This window comes from Bactrocera neohumeralis, chromosome 3 (assembly GCF_024586455.1).
Source record: "Bactrocera neohumeralis isolate Rockhampton chromosome 3, APGP_CSIRO_Bneo_wtdbg2-racon-allhic-juicebox.fasta_v2, whole genome shotgun sequence".
Lineage (NCBI taxonomy): Eukaryota > Metazoa > Arthropoda > Insecta > Diptera > Tephritidae > Bactrocera > Bactrocera neohumeralis.
The window spans coordinates 45,302,341-45,319,121 of record NC_065920.1 but is presented as its reverse complement, the minus strand read 5'-3'; the positions used below and the strand labels follow the sequence as shown (position 1 = coordinate 45,319,121).

Genomic DNA, 16,781 nt, shown 5'->3' with positions numbered 1-16,781 from the left:
TCTCAGCACTTTCTTCTTGATTATCCCACGTTTACGAGATCAAGGACCGCATATATGGGAGCTCACAATTTCTGATGTCTCACCGAACGGGTGGGAATAGAAATTAAACGACTAGGAAAATTTTTATTGAACAGAAGACTCATTATTGATTAGTAAGTTTGAATTACAGGATCTTTAGATCAGCCTTCTTACCTAAGCTATATGTACATTGTGACGAAAAAACATCCGGAAAGAAAATTGTACTTAAATTCCCCAGAAAATTTATATTTCAAATGTAATTTGAACTATTCTTGAGTTGGTAGGACTATTCTTAATTGATATGCCAGATATGATCGCGATATATAAACCAGTTTGTTTTGCAGATCATTAAAGACATGCTATGTTCTGGACGACCTTCGACCTCTTCAACTGATGAAAATATTTAAAAAAAAGTAAAGGATATGGTGCATAAAAAACGTCAGGCAGGTGTTAGAAATATGACAAGGGATATTTTGAGTATGAAACGAATTCTTACTCCAATCGTCCCAAAAATGCTAAATTTGTTTCAAAAAGAGCACCGTACCCACATTTATGGGGTTGTAACTGCCGATGAGACATGGGTTTATGAGTTTGACATGCAAAGAAGTCAACTATCATCGGAATGGAACCCGTTTTCAGTCGATATCAGATCAGCTAAAACAAAATTCGCTGTAGGAGCTGAAGGCCATACCAAAAAATGCTTATGAACAGTGTTTCGAGAACTGGAAAAATCGTTGGTGTATTACGTCTGGTAGGGATTACTTTGTAGGTGAAAAATTAATAAAACCTATTTAGTAACGGTACCATACCCATTTTCTAGAATGTTTTGTAGCCACACTTGCCCAGTTCCCACTACGATTCTTTGTTTGAAATGTCACTTTTACGACTACATTTATGGCTTAGTTACAATTTTCGTTTAATGCCATTTCTTAGGCCGGATTGCTGCGATTGGTGATACTGGGGAGATTAGTACGAGTACTTATCACCAACATAATGATAAAAAATAGGTACAAAATAAACTAGTTGTTTTTTTGCTTTTTAAGGACCACCCTCATTTGAATTTATAAAATGTAATCTAGATTTCTCTGAAAAATATTAATAATTTACACAGCAAAGCTCGAATGCTCTTTTTCCAGACGAACGACTTGAAATGCTTATGTGTAGATATATATTCCATAGGTTTGCCTGCATTTAAGCCAGCATATTTCGCTTAATTTCCACAAACATTCCAAGCATTATTACATCGGCACTAAAAAAATTAACCAAGCATATAATGATGCACTTCGCATGCGAATAATATAAATTATTAAATATAATTAAATTAATTAACTGATTTTAATTAGCTGACAATGTCATATGCACGCACATTTAGATGGATCGCTGAGCACAAAGCGCGAAAAAATTGCTGAAAAAAAGCATAAATCAAATATGTGTTTGTGTGTGAGCGCTCACCATGTGCTAGACCGCAGTGTGGTGGCTGATAAGCGCAGATTTGGAAAAAAATAAATATCGAAAAAGAAACAAAATTGAAAAAAAAAAAAATGCTTGCAATGATATATAAACAATAGCTAATTCATTATGCATCTATATATGTATATAAATCTAGAGCGTTATATAATTGAATTAAATTAACCAGCGCTTTTATAGTATGTTTTTGTGGAGCCAACAATACAATCGAAAAATACTCAAGCTAATAACTAAAGCATAATTAATATTGATGATAAATAATGATTGTTTCAATTGCAGGTGAACTGACTTGAAAAAACAACAACAAAAACAATATCACGGAATTACATAAATAACAAGAATTATACGTATTAGCAGTTAAGAGCAAACATATACACACACATACACATATGTAAGTACAATACGAAATAAACATAAGTTAATGTTTAAAGTTAAGATTTAAGTTGAAATCGCATACATATATAGATACATACAAACACTCATATAAGTAACGCAATATCATCAAATGCATATGTGTGTTATAATCATTATATTAAATAAAGTCTTCCGATACATATGTACATACACATACACAAACATTTACATAGCACTTAAGTAAGAACAGCATTTAAGCAGCAAGAAAATTAAACATAGTACATAGCATATACATATACATATGTATATTGGTAAGCAAATATACACACATACTACAAGCTATAAACAATTTCCATTCATATTCTAAAATAAACACAACACAAACAAAAACATATAACAGTGCAAACGCTTATTTTTAGTGGCAGTTTTTGAAATTATTTTTACAGCCTTAATCTGCACTAGCACAACATTTTATTTTGGCTTAAATCTCCGGCTGCAATTTTCAATTGTCTCCCTTAATAGTTATTCATTTGATTACATTTTCTTTTTAACCAATTTGTAATCGCTTTAGCTGCGTGTGGTATTTATTTGAATATAATTCGCTTCAAATTTATTGAAGCTTTTTATATAACAGATAATAAATATAATATAAAGAGATGACAAAACAAATAAAAAAGAAATAAGGAGATAAATAAATAAATAAATAAAGTTAAAGGTACTTAAAAACCGTTATATGCAAGCAATGCCAACAGGTTTTATACATACTGTGGGTGTATTTATAACTATTTGAGAATTAAAAAAAAAAAAAAAGAAAAGAAAATATTGAAAAAAGTCGATTATTAGAATGAAAATGTAATGAAACAAACTGGATTCGTTTTTCCTAAATTTTCGACTTCACTCGTATTATTTTTTTCTTCAAAATTATACTAAAAACCTGCCAAACAGTACAGCAAAGGAAAGGCTATTTTTTAGACATGTGGTTTTCATGAAGATTAAAACGCATGTAATCTAAAGTTATGGAAAAATAATTAAAATTTCGATTTGCATTTTGACCAAAAGTAACCACCGTAGCTGGCTCGAATAAACTGTAGTCGTTAGTTCAAATTTTCCACCACTTATTGCAGCAATTACAACCGAATGTCAGCAGCGTCAAATATTCTCTTTCAGGACGTCAACGATGGGCTTATCTGCGTGAAATATATCCTCCACATAATCTCACCAACATATAGTACAGCGCGTGTTAAATCGCACGACCTTGGAGACTACGCTACAAACCCACGATGCCAGACTTTGCGCTCAAAAAAAGTTTTATTCAAAACGAAACAGATTGTTTCATTGTCTGCATGGCATGTAGCGCCGTCTTATTGAAACCAAAGGTCACCTACATCAACATCTTCCAATTCTGGCACAAAAGAGTCATGTCAGTGATGTTTCCATAGCGACATCCATCGATTGAAACATGATGATCAATGAGGCCGATTTGAAGTAATATGGACCAAATATTCACTCTGCGGTGGCCGATTTGGGCACGGTTTGCAAACGTTGTTCCAGAGTATGTATATGAAATGGAAAACCAAACTGGGTATAAATCATAGAACAACTATCGTAAAGACCAACTCTAAAAAATGTACTGTCTCATTGAAAACCACACGTCCATAAAAACCAGCACTCCTTTAACGATTTTTTTTAAACCGTTTTGAATTTTATTCAAAACTAAAAGTTTTCGATAATCGGAAGCAGTTCAACAACATTAGTCAGTGTGAACACTAATGCTGCTGAACGCTTCCTCCGAGCACTCCTAAGGTAAGGCTGTGTTCAAATAAGATTAATTTCATTGTATTATCTGTTCAAATTTCACCTTTACTGACCCAAAGACACTTTTTTTATGAATTCATTCGAAATATGTTTATTTTCTATATTTTTTAATATTCAATATTTGCACTTCTTATTAACCTCGGCTGGGATGGCCTTCAGTGATTTCGGGAATTTAAGCTTTTTCGGTTTCGAACTCGCAAGAGGCAAGTTTTCCAAGATTTCACGACGATTGCTGAATAATTTGTGCCACTCAAATACTTAATTATGACAAGGTAGACTCATCGTATTCCATGGTAACTTCCATTGTTTCAAGGATTCGGTTGAGCTCACATTACTTTTCACATAACTATATTTATTAACCCGTTTCTATTTTCTAAATCTTTGACCCATTATGATCAACCCTTGTTCACACGCAGCAACTTCAACAGCAGTTACTACCAGAATCTTGAATTATTCGAGTTATACGCAACCATTTGATATTTAACAGAATTCCTGCCGTTAAAAGCATTTCAAATTAAAAAAAACACGAACAGAAAGTGTTCAGTCGAGCAGGTACATCGGTACTCTACCATTTATCAATCGGTACTCCATTAAAAACTTCAAATTGTCACAACAAAAATTGCCTTGTCCGAACACAGTCTAAATATTCGCTTGTTTACTGTTTTTGTTTTAAAATGTGACAAAAAGTATTGATAACTTTTTATGACTGTAGGTACCTGGGAACCTATGTTTAGAAATATCTACAGATGGACCCAATTAGTTTCAAAGACAAAATAAATTTTTTGTAAATGATATACATACATTGTAGGTAGTCGCATGTCACGTGGAGAACTAAATGTTCGAATGACAAGCACATATTTGTTCAGAGAAAGTTTATTGGACCTGTGGACTCAAACTTGCTCCATTGTTATAGAGTGTAGCCTTTCCCAACTTTCTACTGGAAAAGATGACAGCATACTATCTTTTTATTGTCTTTCACTCCTACTCTATTCTACTAAATTCATTACTATTCTCTAAGATATATTTCTTATAAAATAACTGCCAAAAATTAGAATAGGCCTAGTAAAAAAGCGCTCATTATTTTTACGTTAGATTGAGGGCTTTATATATAATATTATAATTAGAAAATACTTCTCTCATAGAAATGTCGTTTTTATTGGCAAAATTGGAACAGTCATTTTTCACAAGCTTGTCTTAACCAGCAAAATAATTCACTATAGAAAGGAACAGTAGTAATCACTTGGTATCAGGTCGGCCGGAGAACCCCATAACTTCCGGCGAGTCACTATCAATGTCTGTGGTCCGCCGTTTCCCTGATGGAATACAATTTCGCTCTTATTGGCCAACGCTGGCCACTTCAGATAATTGCTTTCTTCAAGCAATCCAATTGTTAACAGTATAGGTCCGAATTCATATGATTTGAGCAGCTCGTAGTAAATGACTCCCGGATAATCCCACCAAATCTACAATCGATTTTGCTTCATTTAGTTATAAGTTACCCATTTTCCAATAACTATCAGCTTCAGAAATGGATTGAGATTCAACAGGGATTCGCAGATAGAAATATGATGAGGTTTCTTCCGTTAATAAGTGTTCCACCCATAAATACACTTTATATCTCATTTAAATATCGCAGATAGGATATTTTAAAATTCTTTCCAAAACACAATAAACCACATATATTTATATCAAATCACAGTATTTACTATTTATTTAAATTAGAATTTCATAATTTTCAATTACCACAAATATTTCCAAAAGCTCAAATATTTCCCAATTGCTATTAAGTTATCAATAATACAACTCTTTTGGCAGCCAACTATGTTATAATTTGTAATCTGCCTTCAAGCAATATAGTGCTCTTGTACTTATAATTTATATGCGAATAATAAGATGCTTTTCGCATACACAAATACACAGGCAGTAGTTACAAATATACAAGTACACATCAAATGTATGTAAATAGTTGCCAAGTAAATATTAAATGCCAAGCTTTGGCCCTACGCATCCACTTCGGCCAAGTCGAAACGGTGTATGAAAATCTGATTTCGAATTTTCGGCCAGCAATATGCATGTAATTGCCAATTAAACGCACACAAAACCGCAAACAATCGACAGCAAATTGGCAACAAAATTGCGTATACGCCCTGATGCCTCGCCGCCATTCGACCACTGTGCCGCACGCATTCAATTCAATGTATTGTATTCAAGTACATGAACATATATACATGTATACATACGCATACTTACATATACACACACACATAAACGTAGTATGTGCAAAGCAGCAGGCGTTATTCATATTTTTCTGCTTTTTGTTTTATACTTGAGCATTATTAACAAAACAACAGCCGCAAATTACACATGCAAATTTTGCCAATGGACAATAATAACAGCAGCCGATGTTCTGCGTATAACCGGCAGCATCTAGGCGGTGCTCACAGATACGCACACATTTGGGCATACTTATACGAGCATTGAGCGCTAACCGGATATGCGTTGTTAAGTGCGTGCGTGTGCGTAGGTGTAGCTGGCAAGAACAGCACTAAGGACTAAGTGCTACATATATCTGTATATATTCATATATGCATTTATCTATATATATATATATATATATATGTATAACTATGTGTGTATGCTTATATTTAGGTGTGTCTGCGTATGCATGCAAATTGGCTTCAGTTGTCTTGCTAACTGGGTATAACCCAGTATAAAGCCGTATTAGCAGATGTTTGAATAATGTTTTGGGTTCTGTTTGTTAACCTGTAACTGTATATAAGAACATTAGAGAACTTTTAAGAATTTCAAATGATTTTTTTCATAAGGTAGTGAACCTTAGAAGTGGCATCACTATATTCGCTATTTTAAAAAAAAATTTATTGGAAAAATATTAAGTGAGCCAGAATTCAATTGAGACTAATGCGACAAAATGTTTTCGTTTTTAAAACTCTTAATACATAATTTAATGTTTTCAATATATGACTTATCGTTAATACATATTGAATTAAATTATTGAATAATAGTATTTTTGTAGCCATTTTATTTTTAATTGGCTATATACACTTCAGTCAGATAAAACCAATTTTTTGTGCAATTTTTTTAAGATGCATTTTATTTAACAAATAAATAACAAAAAAAAATTATTTTATGTAGCTTAATAATCAGTAATTCATTCTGTAAAATTTAGCACCCGATAAAAGGCGTCTAGTGCTGAGGAAGATTTTTCTACTAAAAATTACTTCAAGTTCGAAAACTAAACAATTTATTACTACTATAAATGAATACAGATAATGATCGAAGCATCAATTCAAATTGATTTTTGACAAAATGGCGGCTTCTCAAATAAAAATCGATTTTGTGAAAAATTTATATTTCAAAGAGTCTTGAAAATCGAAATTGTTATTGAAAATTGTACTTCTACGATCATCACCTGCCCAATTTATCTAAGGAGATCGTAAGAAAAGTTCAAATTTTCCGTTTCGGAAAAATTTCCCAATCACTCTGAAAAGGGTTTTGAGAAAAATGCTTTTATTCTTACAAATACGCTCATATCTCCAAAACTATTTGTCGGTACTAACTAGAATTTTCGGAGAATATTTTCAAATATTTGTATGTATAAAATTTCGATATATTTTCTGTTGATTGAGTTGCTTTTAACAATTGAATTTCTTTTTTGTATAATCCTAAAAGAGTCTTCCGCTTTCGGCGGCATGTAGAATTTCTTAACCAAGCTACATATAACATAAATCTACTGATGTTCTATCGAAAGAATATTCAGAAAAGGTATTATTTTAACAGCAAAACAAAAGTTATTTGCTTTTCATGCTTTAAATACAATGTACTGTAATGGATCCCACATATTCGGAAATCACCATACTGCGCTTATAAACCAATATCAGTGTAGGAAGAAGTTATTAGGAATTCTAGTGTATTTTACAATAGTCTCAGACATTTTGTAAAACTTTAAGAACTAAACAAATTTGCTGTCAGCTGTATTTAAAGCTATGTTAGTTTCTTTCACAACCATTCTTAAGACACATCTTTTGTAACCGCGAACTAATTCCATAACTAAAAGGTGATTGGCAACAGTAAAGCAACATGAATTGTCTTTGCAACATATAAATGGATGTAGTAAATAGAATAGGTATAATATTACTTTACCATCTTCAAATGCAAAACATTATTTACAAAATTTTTTTTTAACTAATTTTTTAGGCATCATTCTCCATGAAACAAAATTAAAGTATTTTTTAAACAAACATCTTTTTTGCGACCTCTACTGGATGTTTCTCAAAATAGGAGTCTGTTGGAGATCTTGATTATGTCAATAAGATGTACTTGGTTAAGAATATCTCTTATTTACCTGACACAAACACGATTATCTTCGTTAAGTGAAGAGACAAATTCAGCATTTGAAAACAAAGTTAATTTTTCAACAGAGAAAAATAATAATGATGTTCGGAATGCAGCAGCTTCAATTCAATCCTCAGTTTTACATAAATAGTTGACAGATCTGAGAAACAGCGGTCATAACACAATTAATTATATTATATGGAGTCTCAACTAATTTAATTTTTATTAAGCACAAATTCTAACCAAAATGTTTCTGCAATAAATGATCTCTTTAGCTTTATTCGAACTCAGTCAGATTAAAAAAAATCATTCACGAATTTGGACGAAGTGTAAATATAATATTTTAGAATATTTTTGTTGTAAAGTTGAGCACTTTAAAGCAATAAGAAGCCTCCGAATGTATTCCAAACATTCAATATTTTAAGCTTATAAATATTGTTATATTATTATTCCTCCCTTGATGTTAATTTAAGACTTCTTGGACTTTGAACTTGCTATACGCAACGTGTTTTACGACAGCCTTATAAGCCTTCAGTTATCGCTGACGTAGGCATGGATTTTATGAGAACCGTTTTTTAGTTCTATAACATAGAGGTTTTACATTGTTTTAAATGCTGTTACCTCTTCGTTAAAAAGTTCTAAAATTATATATTTCTGCTTCGAACTATATCATCAGAAGAAGTGATAATAAGTACGTCGATGCGGCTTCCACTGAGATTAATTTGAAAGATGAATTTTCAAAATTTCAGACATAGTAAAAATCGAAGAATTCACTTTTAGAGCCTCACAACACGACGCGTATCTCAAATATTAATGAATATTTTGACGTGAAATTTAGCATAAATGTCACTAACAGTACTACCAACTTACAGAATAAAAAACTTACCGATACGAAAAACACGAGAAGTGTGATCACAATAGTAAATGTTCATACTTTTATTTAAAGTAACCGCTACAGCTAACATCTTTCACAGATTGTGCAACAAACTTTCCATGCTGGGTCAACGCCTCTGCCACAGATAAGCCACCTTAGAGGATTAACATGCATAAGTGAATGTATGTCATTATATATGCACCAACACACACATATGTGCTTGAACACATGTAAAGTGTACATATGTACCTTAGTATTTGCAACGTATTTAGTGCCATAGCAGACGTTTCACCAACAATGGCTGATGCATCTCCAACAACAACAGCACCTTTGCACCATTGCAGCTGACGATGGTGTTTAAACGTGTGTACCGAACCCGTAGTAATCTGCAACAAGAAACAAGTGGCCCAACGACATGCTTTGCATGCAACCAGCACTGCAGCCATAGACACTACCGACACGCCTTTTCACTGTTTCAACAGCAGCGCAAAGATTCCTTGTTGTCCGTTGCCGTTCGTTCATTGCTGGCACGAAGCATACAACGGTAGCAGTGACATGATGTGGCAAGTGGCAACTGGCAGTTGGGCTGGTCAGTAGCTAAAATATTTATTAGTCACATTTGTATTGGGAAAATGTTTGGACACGTAAGTGGCTATTTACCGTGCCAGTTGCAACGATCGAACGACGAACAGTCGGTGATTTCATAAAGAATTAAACCTTCGAATGCAACCAAGACAACCGCCACGGAGCAAATGGTCACACCTACATACATATATGTATATATATATTCACCTCTAGAACACTTGGTTGTGTTGTCTGGTCTTCATGCCACATCATTACCATCATTGTTATATGCTATAATTACCATGGACAACTTATATAATATATTTACATTAGGGTGGGTAAAAAAGGAAAAGAAATTTCTTTTTGGATTGGTACTCTGAAAAATTAGTTGATAGACACCTCTTAGAAAGACTCTCGAAATATGAGCCCTTACTTGTAATGGAAAGCTCCTCCCGCTCCGCAGAAAACTTCTACAAGACTATAAGCTTTACAATTTAAAATGATTTTGATTAATTGATTGATCATGTTGGAGGTGTCTAAAGAGATCAGATTTGTAGTTGGAATACTGTCCAGAGCCACCAAAGCACTCATGATATGTAGACAACTACCCGTAGATCCTGGGGCTGCAAGCCAGGTATCATCAAGTGGCTGTTTGTATGTTCGTAAGGCCTATTGTCACTCATGAAGCAGTTGTTTGGGCACCGAAGGCAACACAGTCTCAACAGGTCTTCAACTGTCGAAAGTGCAAAGACTTGATTGCGTCTGCGCTTTATGCGCAATGAGCACATGCCCAATCGCAACACTTGATCTAGTGATCAAACAGGCAGTGAAGCATACCATGCTTCTCATTGCAGCAGAGGGGTTTGGCAAAGATAATTTCGTCTTATCTAATGCAGGCCTTAAGGGAAGACTCACCGCTGACTCTTGTTTCATGAGACGGCGTTACGAAGAGGGTAAACTTCCCAAAGAAGTTTAAAGTTACTCTCGGCAGTAAGGCGAAGTGGAGTGATTCCACACTTAACCTACTACTGACGGGCAGCATTATCCAGTGGTACACTGACGGAAAATACGGGAAAGCATTTGAGTAGACATTGTAGAAAAAATGTTTTCCCAGCATCTTTCAAGCAGCAGAAATTAAACTCTAACGCAACTATCGCAATCAGCGTATTTATCACCACATTCAGCGATAGTCAAGCGGCAGCAAAATCGATCTCAGCTTATAAAGTCAAATCGCTATTACTGCCTATCAGTTTGTAACCATCTACACATGATCTGCATGTCGAGATATAAAGGTGTAACCGCCAATGCGCTGGCCGACGAACTAGCCCACTCTACGGCGACTTCAAGCATGATGGGGCCAGAACCATGCATTGCGGTAGCGTCCCACCCCATAAAGGAGTTGCTCCGCACGGAGAAGAGAGTGGGAAGAGAATTGGCACTGCCAGCAATTCGTGGAAGCAGGTTCAAAGTCCTTGGATCTATCTACGTGAACAGGGATCATATGACCTCCATCGCGATCAGCAAGAAATTGTTCAAAATGCTGGACTTTTGCGTTAAATTTAAGTTAAATTAAGTTGTTTCTACTTTTCGGACATTTCGGACATTTTCATGATATCTCAGAAAACAATTTAAGTATTTTTCTGCCTCACCCTAATCAATATATTGAATGTAAGGGCCTAAGATTTGTCTCATATGTCCATTGCAGCTCGTTTACTTTAGCAAATCGCAACTAAATATGCAATGGTAAAATACCAAAAATACCTCTTCTAAATGCCTGCCACCCCATCACTGCTCTTGATTTACCTTATTGTTTTACTTTGTTGTGACCAAGTGATACACATTGTCCAAAACTGTTTGCTATGTTTTTGTTATTTGTCGTACATCTACACAGTTATGTAAATAGCATGGGAACTGTCATAACAGTACTAGCAGTGATTAGAGTTTAGTGTTCAAGAGAATGGGTTTAACAAACCACCCAATGCAACCGTTCCCACCACAGTCGGCGGTACGCAATCAAAGTGGTTGATAAGTACACTACTAAAATAACAAAAGCAACAAAACTTAAACCGAAAGTACAACAACAAAACTTTTAAAATGTAGCCTCAAAGTAGGGCTTGATTTGTTGAAGATTCTGGTTCGTTCCGCTTTCGTTGTCAGGCATGTTGTGGAATGAGCTAAAGAAATCTTCTTATATTTGAGTTCTTGACTGTTGTTGTGGTCGTCGTACTTAGCTTAGCCTGACATCAAAATGATGAAGTCATCAAAATCACAGGAAAAGCACAAAATAAGCTCCGATGAGCTTTCAATCGTTTGATAAAATTTCAAAATTAAAAGGTTGTAATTGTAACTTGCGTCAACCTGTACCACCTTGTGTGCTCTTGTACGTCCAAAATTCATCGAAATTGGTGAAACAAACTAAGATTTTACCAAAAACGCAATCGAAATTTTCAGAAAGTTACACATTTTGCCATAACATCAACTTCGGTAATTACAATTTTTACCATTATTTATAAATATTTTTCCCACAAACTCTATGCATTGAGGTTGACTTCAGCAATCGTGGATGCCTTATTTCTCTGCATATTATGTGTAAACACCTTCTTTTATCAAAAAAAAGTTTATGTGGAACCAACAACAAGGCAACGATAAAATCTGCGCTGAAATTTTTCACATCGGATCACTATAGGATGTTGCTACCATAAAAGCTGAACGATCAAAATCAAGTCCTTAAATGGAAAACTTTTTTATTTAACAAAATATCTTCACGAAATTCGGCAGAGAATGTTCTTTAAGGCAATGCTATATGAACAAATTGTTTGGATCGAAACTCTACAGTATATAGCTGTTATACAACCTGAGAAATCAGAATCAAGTCCTTGTATGGAAAATTTTTTAGTTGATGGAATGTTTCCACGAAATTCGGCATAGAATATTATCCTAAGACATTCTACACCCTCCGAGAAAAAAACCAAATCTGACCACTATAATATATAGCTGCCATATGAACTGGCCGATCAAAAACAAGTTTTTGGATAGAAACTTTTGTATTTGTGAAGGGTAATTTAGCTTCGGTGCAACCGAAGTGAACGTTTGCTTTTTTGTTTGTTTTGATTTTAGTAAGTAAAGCCTCAAATTAATGTGTACATTTTTATATAAAAAAGTAATTTTTTGCCTATTGTAGTTTTAACACCATATTCGACTTCGTAAAGTTCATTTATTTATTATCCAATCTGCGGCAATAGTATTTCTGCAATATCAAACAAAATGACCAACTAAATAATGTGTTCGATTCTCGACTATCCAATGCTTGGCGAATCGAGTACAATTCGTGGATCTATATCTCTTTGGGTTATTTGGCGGAGCTTACCGATGTCTAGATATATCAGACAAATACATTTCTACCACTTATGCACCACTATTGAAAAGCCGATAAATTTTATAATCGAGTATTTGCTATTATTTGCACTCTCTCTCTTTATATTCATAGTTATTGTAATCAAATGAATGGAAATAATGGCGACTGATGGACTTTGATAGTAACTTTGTCTTAACAATAACCAAGTTTATAGCCATTTTAGAACTCTAATGTTAGCGGCTTTTGTACGATTTTGTTTGTGATAGTTAAGTGGTGAAGGGGTCAAACCATCAACCTTTACTAAAATGACAAAAATAGCTGTACGTGATGGAAAATTTTTGAACTCAAATTCGTAATCAGGACACTCATACCCCGCAATCGTCTTTGTACATCAATCACAAATTCTTCCTTAAGATTTGTTGAGTAGTGCAATCAAAGGTATGAATTTATCGATATGGTAACCTTTTTTAACAATTTTTCCTAAGTTTTAGAAATTACTTGAATACCTCTTTCCTAATAAGAAAGTCCCAAAATATGCAAATGTGTTCTAAATTTTTTTACTCTAGTAAAAGAGCTGACAAATAGAGGTATCGAACCGTAACAGTTCTGAAATAATCATAAAATATAATAATAATACTTTTTTTTTGCTTACTATACGAGTATTTATATTTATATTTGGGTTAATACTGAAACCCAGCTCTTCTTTGCTTCTTAAATTCTTTCAAGTAAACATTCTTCTCAAGTTTGAGAACAAAAAAGTCGCTAAAAGCGGCGGATAGAGATGATACAGAAGAGATTTAAAACATAGTTCATGCCAATTTCCATCGGTTTTCTTGATTTGTGGTACGATAAATGAATCAATAACAAACCACTGACAAATGGTTGCATCGCCTGAGGTTTCCGATAACATTTATTTAGGTTTTGTTAAAACGCAAACTAATTACCAAGCGCTGATATTATGTTATAATGTTTTTTGAAGACTAGGTCTAACTTCACAATGTGCATACGGATTCAATTCTTAGTGGCATTCCCTCTCTTTAGCCAACCCAGAGAATAATGGAATAATACCACGTAAATAAACAAATATCAGGGCAAATAGGTCTAGGTTTGTTGAAAGAAGTTCTGATAATTTAAATTCCAAATAACTAAATTTTTAATTCCGATTTTGGGATAAAAAATTTAAAATTAAATTTTTAGTCAAAATCTTTTTTATTAAAGAACTTGCAACTCTAATATATTAACTGTCGTTAAATACAGTACCAAAGTAAAACTAGTTTACTTCTACTTTATATAATTGCATCATCATTTTTAAATAATTATTTTTTGACTTTTACACTTTCAACCTGATTGATTCTTACATAAATCTCACATAATTATTTTTTGATTTTTTCCATAATTATTTTAAATACAAATCAAAATGAAATCAAACTTCAATTTAATTGCTACAATAAGCGCAAGTACGCCAATTACTGCAATGCCGCTCATACACATACAAGGTACGTTCCAAAGTAAACAGGACTTTAAAAATAAAAACAGAACAAATGGTTTTTTCGGCAAAATCAATTTATTTTATTCAAAATAGTCTCCTTCTGCTTCAATACAGCTTTTTGCACGGTTCAAAAGCATGTCGAACGAGTGTTTTAGCTCGTTGGACGGTATGGCCGCCAGTATGCCGGTGCAAGCCTTTTGAATGATCTCTACGTCTGCATAACGCTTTCGTTTCATGGGCAAATACATTTTTCCGAAAAGGGAAGAGGAGTGGTTAATGATTGAAATGTGATTTTTTATCAAATAATCGGTCACAAGCGTCGATCAATGAGAACAATTTTTGGTCGTCAGTCAATTTGTGTGGAACAAACCGTGCACACACCTTTCTTAAGCCCAAATGTTCGGTCAAAATGCGATAAGTCGTTGTTTTGGATATGATCAATTCCATTTCCATGAATTTCAATGATGATTTCAGCTGATTTTTGATGAATTCACGCACAGTTTCGATGGAATTTCCGGTGATCATGGATTTTGATTGGCCCACATGTTGATCGTCATTTATGTCCTCACAACCACTTTGAAAACGTTGAAACCACTCGTGCACTCTGCTACGGGATCGACAATCATCGCCATAAACTTATTTCATCAATTGAAACGTTTCGGTAACATTTTTACGAATTTAAAACAAAATTTAATGTTGGCTCTTTGTTCGAAGCTCATTTTCGCACCGATAATACAAACATACTGACACTTAAAACACAATAACTTCACTTCCAATCAATGAAATGCCATGAAATTCTCACTGGACAATCGATAAAGATAGCAGACTCTAACGCACTAGTCGGCGTATAGATGGCGCCACCAGGGGGTGCTATATCCTGTTTGCTTTGGAACGCACCTTGTATAAACGCACAGCTCACACACCAGGCGCCACTAGGCGTATACGTAACAACAGCTAGACGTACAAATAACGCAATATAAAGCTTACGAATACTCATAAATGCATAATTATTGGGATTTTGTAGCAAAATGGTAAATAAAATGCATGCTACAATTGCAAAAATAATAAGCCTACAAAAACAATTGCAACAACAAAAGAGCATCATTTAAATCAACAACGCATGCAACACCAACAAATTGCTGCAATTCACACATATCAAATAAGCAGACGCAAGCGGAAGCATGTGGGTGTGTCTATATATTTATGGCTGTGTGCATGCATGTATGTTTGTGTCTGTATATATGTCATGCTTGTATGTCCTTTTGTGTGTGTGCGCTGAGTAGCCGCCACCAATCATTGTGCCGCTTAATGGCAACGAAGGCAAAAAAACACATTCAAAAAGGCGAAAAGCAAATATTTAATGCATTTCGGCATGCGGAACTCACACATATATACTATACATAGATAGTTACGCACACATACACCACCATGCTGTGCTGTGTTTTGCTCACATTTAAAACAATTAAAGCACTATAATACACGCCATAATTTTGTTTTGTGCTGTTTTTTCTGCTGCGCTGCAATTTACTGCTGTCCGCCCGCTGCATATACTCATACACATAACGGCATAAACAAGTATTGCAACCACATTGAAAACGTGCAACAACAACAATGGCAGATTTGTATGCGCTATTATACAAATTATTATACAAATTCAAAGGCGGGCGTGTATTCCGACAGATAATTGCGTGCGTCATTGCATATGAGTGCTCGTATATGTATATGTGTGTATGCATTTGGCATGTGCAGCTGGCTATGTGTGTAATTAAGCACAAATACAGAGCTTTTGTTGAGTTATGCTTCTTGATATTAAGCAACATTTGGCTGCAGCTACTGTGTGTCTGCCTGTCAGTCCGTCGGTCGGCATGTTTTCATTTCGCCCACTCACTGAACACATTTTGAAGCGGTGCTGTGGATTTGTTAATATGTTGCCATAATTAGTATAGGTATCTGGGAGTAAATAATAATACTTACTCCAAAAAGTAGGAATAAATATTCCGAAAAGTATTAGAACCACTGGACTATTTACTTTCTCGAGTTCTTGAATGTTATTTCAATTTTTTCGCTTTTAGTAGGTGTCAAAATACCAGGGGTATTAAATCTTTTTTGAATATTTATATAGTGTTTCGAATATTCCAAAAAGTTTTAAAAGCACTGAGATATTTAATAATTTGTGTTTTATTATGTTTGAACAATTTTTTTCACGTTTTAATTGTTAAAATATATGCAGGGGTACTAAACCTTTCTTTGAAGTTTTTTATTGGGTTTCGAATATTCCAAAAAGTTCATTAGAATCCTAAAAATTGAACTTTATGGCTTTTAAAGATGATGAAAATAAGTACAGGGGTCATAAACCTTTATTCCAGGATTTTTTTTTAGCGTTTCGAATATTCCACAAAGTTTAAGAGTCACTGGACCAATGTTTTTATATATGATTTTTTTTTACTTTTTCAAGGTTTTATTATGGTTTCCTTTTTTTAAATTTTCTTATG

At 34.1% G+C, this 16,781-nt stretch overlaps 1 protein-coding gene and 1 long non-coding RNA gene across 2 annotated transcripts in view; both read left to right on the top strand.

Annotated features, from left to right (window-relative positions):
• Nucleotides 1-2,013, top strand: part of LOC126752717 (lachesin) — a 241,696-nt gene extending 239,683 nt beyond the window's left edge. Inside the window, exon 12 of the mRNA XM_050463694.1 lies at nucleotides 1,765-2,013. The gene's annotated coding sequence lies outside the window, so the exon portion shown is untranslated. The remainder of the gene's footprint in view (nucleotides 1-1,764) is intronic.
• LOC126752725 (uncharacterized) overlaps nucleotides 1-16,781 on the top strand; it is a 216,222-nt gene that overhangs the window by 182,886 nt on the left and 16,555 nt on the right. The window lies entirely within an intron of this gene.